The sequence below is a fragment of the Aquila chrysaetos genome, assembly GCF_900496995.4.
Source record: "Aquila chrysaetos chrysaetos chromosome W unlocalized genomic scaffold, bAquChr1.4 W_unloc_1, whole genome shotgun sequence".
In the NCBI taxonomy this organism is placed as follows: Eukaryota; Metazoa; Chordata; class Aves; order Accipitriformes; family Accipitridae; genus Aquila; species Aquila chrysaetos.
In genome coordinates this window covers 1303365-1311453 of record NW_024470321.1, presented here as the reverse complement: position 1 = coordinate 1311453, position 8089 = coordinate 1303365, and the positions used below count along the sequence as shown (strand labels likewise).

The 8089-nt window shown below is 41.7% G+C and overlaps 1 long non-coding RNA gene across 1 annotated transcript; it reads left to right on the top strand.

Annotated features, from left to right (window-relative positions):
- Positions 1-2126: 2126 nt before the first annotated feature.
- On the top strand, positions 2127-3514 carry LOC121232890. Its single transcript, XR_005931746.1, has 3 exons — positions 2127-2275; positions 2603-2610; positions 3435-3514. It is a non-coding gene; the product is annotated as an uncharacterized LOC121232890 (long non-coding RNA).
- The last annotated feature ends 4575 nt before the right edge of the window (positions 3515-8089 follow it).

Genomic DNA, 8089 nt, shown 5'->3' with positions numbered 1-8089 from the left:
CAGGGACACAAACCTGACTGACCAACAAATGCTAATGGAGGCAGTGATGATAACCAAACCTGGTCAGTCACACTGATTGATGAGGGCATGTGAGAGTGTGAGAATGTTTATTACAGCAAGGTTATCTGATCAGGGACCTTGTCAGTAAAGAAACTAAGGGAAAAAGGGGGAAACCAGAAGCAAAATATGCAGAGACACAGACCTGACAAAGCAAACATGGAGAAAATGACAAGAAACAAACAGATACCAAAAAGCCGGTCGAAGAAACTCTCTAAGACTCGTTTTGGAGTTTTAGAAAGCAGGCATTCTTTATTGCAGCGCTGGATGCACGGGGGATAATTCCACCCAGTGTGCATGACACAGCTTTAGCACAAACAGGTTATATAGAATAACTAATTGCATATTAATCAGATTAGTATACATATACATAAAAATTATTATAACTGATTATCATAGTACTGCCTACATCCGATCATGCGCAATGAAGGATCCATTTGAGTCGAAGGGCTGCTTTTGCGACCACTGACCCATTTGAAGTTCTTGCTGGCTGTCCTTGAAGTCTTTATTCTTGTCCTTGTTCTTTGATCTTGAAGCTTAATGCAGTTTCAATCAGATGTGGTCAGTCTCAACATTGTTCTCATCTAGCGTACAGGAACATCTAGTCATAAGAGTAAAGAACTGCAAAACTTATGAATAATTACTAGTTAATCACTTGACTAGACTTTGTAATTATCTCCCCGGTTACCCTTTGTCTATTGTTTCAACCATAATGTTAATATATGATCATTTATCAAATCTCACTTGCACAGTCACCTAGCAGCAAATCAGTTTTCATAGAAGCTACAAAATATTAAAACCATAAAAGTTTGAACAAATCACATGAAATGTATGGACATATACTATCAGTTTCCCCCTTTCTGTTTGAGGCTACTAATTCTTTTAGTAGTCTCACCTGAATACAGATCGTGTCACAGCTCGTTTAAGACAACTAAAGGCGACACAGATTATAATAATGACGATAACAATCTCAATTATATTTTGTAAAAGCCCAGCTAACCATCCAGTCAGAGAAAATCCAAAGTTTTGAAATATTTTGTTTAGCCAAAAACTTTCTATGTTTGATCTCAATTCCCTACTACTTTGAGCTACATGTCTTATTCTGTCTATCTGATGGTTTAAATCATCTGTCACATTTGGTATGTGGATACAACACGAATCATTTGAAAATCCAATGTATCCACATACCCCATGTTCTTTTAGTAGTAGTAAGTCCAAAGTTAACCGATTTTGCAATGCCATTTTACTAGTAGCCTGTAATTGTGCATTGAGTTCATTTAGCCCAGTTTGAGTAGCATTAGCTAATGTTTCTACTTGGAGTGAAAGATTGTGGAGAGTAATTTTATTTTGAAGAGTTGTTAACTGTGGTAAGAAAATAGATTCCAATACCCATCCGATTTTGGTTCCAGTACTTGGTGATTGCCAGGAATCATCTTCTCGTTTTACCCGATTCCACCATCGAGGCTGTAAAGGGGATTTCTTCCAGAGAGGGCATAAAGTCAGTAAGCCTAAAGTCCATTGTTTACTCTTGTCCTTCATGGGAAGGTGAGTGGACCAGGTACCATCACTACTCACCCAGTTAGTCCTAAACTTTCCACCTGTCCTTTAATACAGTCAATCCCAGGCCAAATTCTCCTTCCATTATTAAGAGGGGACCAAGTATCATTTAAAATATTGCTATAATTTCTACAAGCACATCCCCATCTTAGAGCTTTAGCTACTGAATAAAGTCTCTGAACTTCTGGGTCAGAAGAATTACAAGTATAGACTTTCGTACAGTTCTATTTAGGATGTGTGATTTTCTCTGTTTCTCTAGTCCAATCCAAATTCCCATAAATAGTTCTGGTTCTGGGTGGATCTAATAAGGGTCCTGTAACTCCAGTAAATTCCAAACACCATTCTATATTTTGAATATGATCCCAAGTTCCTCTCTGCACTTTTCTCCATGGTTTTGGCAATTGGCAGCCCCAAGGGAGTGTTTGTACAAGTTTCTCCTGAAGGACGATAAATTAATTCTTTTGCCCACAAGGTGGATGGTTTGGTAATGTTACAATTCAAAATGCTATAATTCCTCCTTTCAAAGTTTAAAGAATAATTGCCATCCAAATCCGTCCAATTTAATCTGCTAAACTGATTCTCATTGTCCCACATCTTTTCCCAAGTTTTGGTTAAATTCAATGTCAATATTCCCCATGGAACTGGATTTTCAGCTGACTTTGTGTGATGGGTTGACCCTGGCTGGTTGCCAGGTGCCCACCAAAGCCGTTCTATCACTCCCCCTCCTCAGCTGGACAGGGGAGAGAAAATATAACAAAGAGCTTGTGGGTCGAGATAAGGACAGGAGAGATCACTCACCAATTACCGTCATGGGCAAAACAGACTCAGCTTGGGGAAAATTAACTCACTTTATTACAAATCAACCAGAGCAGAGTAATGAGAAATAAAACCAAATCTCAGAACACCTTCCCTCCACCCCTCCCTTCTTCCCGGGCACAACTTTACTCCCGGATTCTCTACCAACCCCCCCAGCTGCGCAGGGGGACAGGGAATGGGGTTTACGGTCAGTTCATCACACGTTATTTTCTGCCGCTTCATCTTCCTCAGGGGGAGGACTCATCACACTCTTCCCCTGCTCCAGCGTGGGGTCCCACCCACGGGAGGCAGTCCTCCACGAACTTCTCCAACGTGGGTCCTTCCCACGGGCTGCAGTTCTTCACGAACTGCTCCAGCATGGGTCCTTTCCACGGTGTGCAGTGCTTCAGGAGCACACTGCTCCAGCGTGGGTCCCCCACGGGGTCACAAGTCCTGCCAGAAAACCTGCTCTAGCGTGGGCTCCTCTCTCCACAGATCCGCAGGTCCTGCCAGGAGCCTGCTCCAGCGCGGGGTTACCACGGGGTCACAGCCTCCTTCGGGAACCCACCTGCTCCGGCGTGGGGTCCTCCACGGGCTACAGGTGGATATCTGCTCCACCGTGGACCTCCATGGACTGCAGGGGGACAGCCTGCCTCACCATGGTCTTCACCACAGGCTGCAGGGGAATCTCTGCTCCGGCGCCTGGAGCATCTCCTCCCCCTCCTTCTTCACTGACCTTGGTGTCTGCAGGGTTGTTTCTCTTACATGTTCTCACTCCTCTCTCCAGCTGCCGTTTTCTGCCTGTCCCAACTTTTTCCTTCTTAAAAATGTTATCACAGAGGCGTTACCACTATCGCTGATTGGCTCGGTCTTGGCCGGCGGCGGGTCCGTCTTAGAGCCGGCTGGTATTGGCTCTCTCTCGAACACAGGGGAAGCTTCCAGCAGCTTCTTACAGAAGCCACCCCTGTAACACCCCCCCCGCTACCAAAACCTTGCCACACAAAGCCAATACACTTTGGAATCAGAAGGCAGGCCGTTATTGAGGTTAAATTTTGTACCTTCGCAAAACCTTGAATCAATTGCAAAACTAGATTGTCTTTTATCAAAATGACATGGACAACTAATATCAGGATTAGTAATTCAGACAATAATTGCTTAATTTTGTTTATCTTATACTACAGATTCTCTTATCATGTCAATTCGTGATTCTGCCTTTGTAATTTTACATCTGCTATTATTTATCTTATGTTTAGAACAACTTAAAAGAAAATATTTAAAACCTATAACACACAAAAGGATTACTGCCCCTGACAATATTCCTAATAGCAATTCCAATTTTATAAGCTTTACACAATTGTTCTCCCAGGTACATAGCATGGAACTCATTTATAGATTTTTAATTTCAAAGGACCAGTTTCTTGAGACTTCCAATTCCCTGTTGGTGCTTTCTTTATTCTTGAATAGTGAAGCCAAGGTCCTTTTCCCCAGACCTTTACTGCTGTATATGTTGTTAAAATGACTTGATACGGTCCTTTCCACTTCTCAGCTAGTGGTTCTGAAGTCCACGATTTTACATATACCCAATCTCCTGGTTGGAAGGGATGGGCTGCTGTGTCCAATTCTAAGGGTCCAGCTGTGGAGACATACTGACAAAGTTCTTGAAAAGAGTTTCCTAAAGAAATCATAACACCCTTTAAAGTCATATCCCCAAAAGCGCTCAAGGTATTTGGAACATAGGACCCTTGATATGGTTTTCTATATTACATTTCATAAGGACTTAAATTTCCTTTCCCTTTTTGGCTCTACTCTGATTCTTAATAGAGCCATGGGGAATGCTTTAACCCATGTAAGTGAGGTTTCCTGACAAATTTTACTCAGCTGTTGCTTGAGAGTGTAGTTCATTCTTTCTACTTTCCCACTTGCTTGTGGTCTATATGGGGTGTGATAGTCCCAATCTATAGACAATACCTTGCTCAACTGTCTTACAATCTTTGCTATAAAATGAGGGCCATTGTCAGATGACATTCCTACGGGGACCCCAAATCTTGGTATTATCTCTTTGAGAAAGATTTTAACTACTTCTCTTGCTTTGTTGGTGCGACAAGGGAAAACCTCAGGCCACCCAGTAAAGGTATCAACTAGAATTAGGATATATCAATATCCTTCTTTTCGGGGCAATTCTGTAAAATCAATTTGCCAATATTCTCCTGGAGAATTTCCTTGTTTAGTAATTCAAAAAACGATTTTATTACTGGTTTGGGGATTATTGCGTATACAAATTTCACATCCAGTTGTAATTGTTTGAATAATCTTTGTCATATCTCTACTCAAAATACACTTTTGTAATGCTTAACAAGGTTTTCTGTTCCCCAATGTACTTTGTTATGTTCAGCCCGGGCAATTTCTCTCATTATTGCAGGTGGGACTATTGTTTGGCCTGTTGGTGTTACAGCCCATCCTGTTTCGTTTTTATTAGCCTGCAATTTAATAATTAATTCTTCATCTTTTTCGTTATAATTTGGAGCATCTTCAGGTAAATTTACACTTTTCTCTAGAACTAGTGCTAGGATGCCTTTTTCTGCAGCCTCTTTCGCAGCTCTATCAGCCAATCGGTTACCTGTTTCAGGGACAGTCCTACCTGACTGATGTGTTTTACAGTGTATTATCACGACTGCTGTTGGCTTTTGAATGGCTTCTAACAATTTCAGTATTTGTTCTGCATGCTGAATGGTGGTTCCTTGTGCAGATAACAGTCCTCTTTTTTTCCATATCGCTCCATGTGCGTGTACTACTCCAAAAGCATGCTTTGAGTCTGTCCAAATGTTGACTCGCTTTCCTTGACTTAGTTCCAGTGCTCGAGTAAGAGCTATCAATTCAGCCTTTCGGGCAGATACATTCGAAGGCAAAGCTCGTGATTCAATTGCCTTCTCAGTAGTAGTTGTTGTATATCTTGATAAACGCTTTTCTTCACAGATGAAACTGCTTCCGTCGGTACATAGCTGACTTGGTCCCAGATATTGGACCAGGACACCCAGAGCTATACCTTTTCTTTCATGAGTAAAGAGTTCAAATGTCTTTGTGAGATCTGGCAGGCCTAGGGCTGGTGCCCCCATTAGAGCCTGTTTTAGTTCTTTGAAAGCAGCTTTTCCGGCATCAGTCCAATCTATAAATCCGTTGTTTGAGGTTTTGAGCTGCTCGTATAAAGGTCGGACCAGCAAGCCATAATTTGCAATCCACAGGCGACACCACCCGACCATTCCCAGAAATGCTCGCAACTCTTTTAGAGTCTTAGGTTCAGGGAGATGACAAATTGCCTCCTTTCTCTCAGTTCCTAATTGTCTCTGTCCTTTCAGGATTTCAAAACCCAAATAAGTTACTTCTCTCTGGGTTATTTGGGCTTTTTCTTTTGACACTCGATATCCACTGATTCCCGAAAAGTTCAAAAGGCTAATAGTTAACTTTGTGCATTGTTCTTCCGGCTCAGCTGCAATTAACAGATCATCCACATATTGCAACAAGATGCCTTGATTATTTTCTTTCTTCCAAATCTCTAGTTCTCGTGCCAATTGACTTCCAAAAATGGTAGGGCTGTTCTTAAAGCCTTGAGGCAAGACTGTCCATGTATATTGTGTTTTCCTCCCAGTCTCAGGATTTTCCCATTCAAAAGCAAAAAGCTCTTGACTATTGGGATCCAAAGGAATACAGAAAAAGGCATCTTTTAAGTCTAACACTGTGAACCACTCTTGTTTCTCTGTTAGGGTTGTTAACAAAGTATAAGGGTTTGCTACTACCGGATGAATATCTTGTACTATTTGATTTATTGCTCTGAGGTCTTGAACCAACCTGTAATCTTTTCTATTAGCCTTTTTTAACAGGCAATATTGGGGTGTTTTATTTGGATTCGCATTCTATTAACAATTTATATTTTAGAATTTTTTGTATTATTGGTACTAACCCTCTCCGACTTTCCAGTTTTAGGGGGTATTGTTTAATTCTTACCGGACTCGATCCTGGCTTTAAATCAATTCTCACAGGCTCTGCTCTTTTGGATTTACTAGGAACTTCCCCAGCCCAGACGACTGGAATTACAGCATTATCTACTTCGACTGGTATGATCTTCTGCTTTCGGTAACCGTCCTGTAACAACAAAGCCACTGCTTCGATATGTTTAGTTTCTGGTATTAGAATTTTAATCTCTCCATTTTTAAATTTAATTTCTGCCTCCAATTTCTCAAGTGGGTCTCTCCCTAACAGGGGTTTAGGAGAATTTGGCAAATATAGAAACTGATGAGTGACCCATTGCTTTCCTAATTTAATTGCCAAAGGTTTAAAGAAGGGTCTAGTCTCTCGTTCACCTGTCGCACCAACACCACTAATTTCCTCAGAACTTAACTCCCCCTCTAAGGTATTTAAAACTGAAAAGGTGGCTCCAGCGTCAACTAAAAATTCAATTTTCTGTTCTCCCAGATTAGCTGCAACCAGAGGTTCTGCTGGGAGACTCCCCTCCGGTCCCCGTCAAATACTTTCACTCAACTTTCCCAAGAAAGGGGGAACTTGCTGAGGTTGCGTGGTCGGAATTAGGATCACTTGTGACCTTGTAGGTCTTAAGGGGCATTCCCCTTTCCAGTGTCCTTCTTGTTTACAGTATGCACACTGATTTGGTCCCAGGGGCTGATTTGATCTCACTGGCGAGCCCAATCCAGTTCCTCTCCCTCGTCCCATTCCTCGACCACATCCCCTTCCTCGGGGGATAACTCCTCTGCCTCGTCCCATGCCAGCTCCTACTTCTAGAGCAGCCACTAACCTTGCATTCATTTTACTCTGTAATTCATCTCTATTTCTATATGCCACCCAAGCAACTTCTAATAATTTTCCCCAGTCTCGAGAATCTGCTCCTTGTAATTTTTGTAATTTTCTTCTGATATCATCAGAGGATTGTCCTATAAATAAAGGAGGCAATTGAGCTTTTCCTTCTTCAGACTCAGGATCCAGATTAGTATATTTCCTAGCAGCATTTTTTAATCTACTTACTTAGAAATTCAGTGGGGGACTCTTTTCTATCTTGTTTAATTTCATATAATTTAGACATGTTAATTGCCTTAGGCATAGCAGTTCCAATTCCGAATAGAACCCATTTTTTATATTGATCTAACAGTCTTCTCTGAGCCAAATTGTTAGGATCACATCTGGGATCAGCAGATGGAAAATTTTGTTCCACTGTTCCCTGTAATACTCCAGAAGCCACTTGTGCTTCTACCTGGGTTCTAGCAGCCCTCCGGATCATATCTCTTTCTGCACTATCAAAAAGTACATCCATTATTATTTGTATGTCTTTCCAATCAGGATCCTGAGTCTGAATCGTTTCAAAAGCGTGGGCTGTTTGATCAGGGTTTTCTCAATAGCTCCCCGCTGCTACTTTCCAATTATTTAAATCCACAATAGAAAAGGGTACTTTAATAGTTGCCACACCCTCAGTCCCAAGCGCCTGACGAAGAGGAGCTTGAACAACTTTGCTCTGTTTAGCTCGTTCGCCCTGCGACAGGACTACTCATGGGCTCTCTTTCATCGCTATTTCTGGGAACAGCTCTAGATGGGGCCCTTCGGGGTCCAATTATCATTTCAGTATCATCCTCTCGTTCTTGCTCATATAACTTTAAACATCTTTGTCCAATACTACACG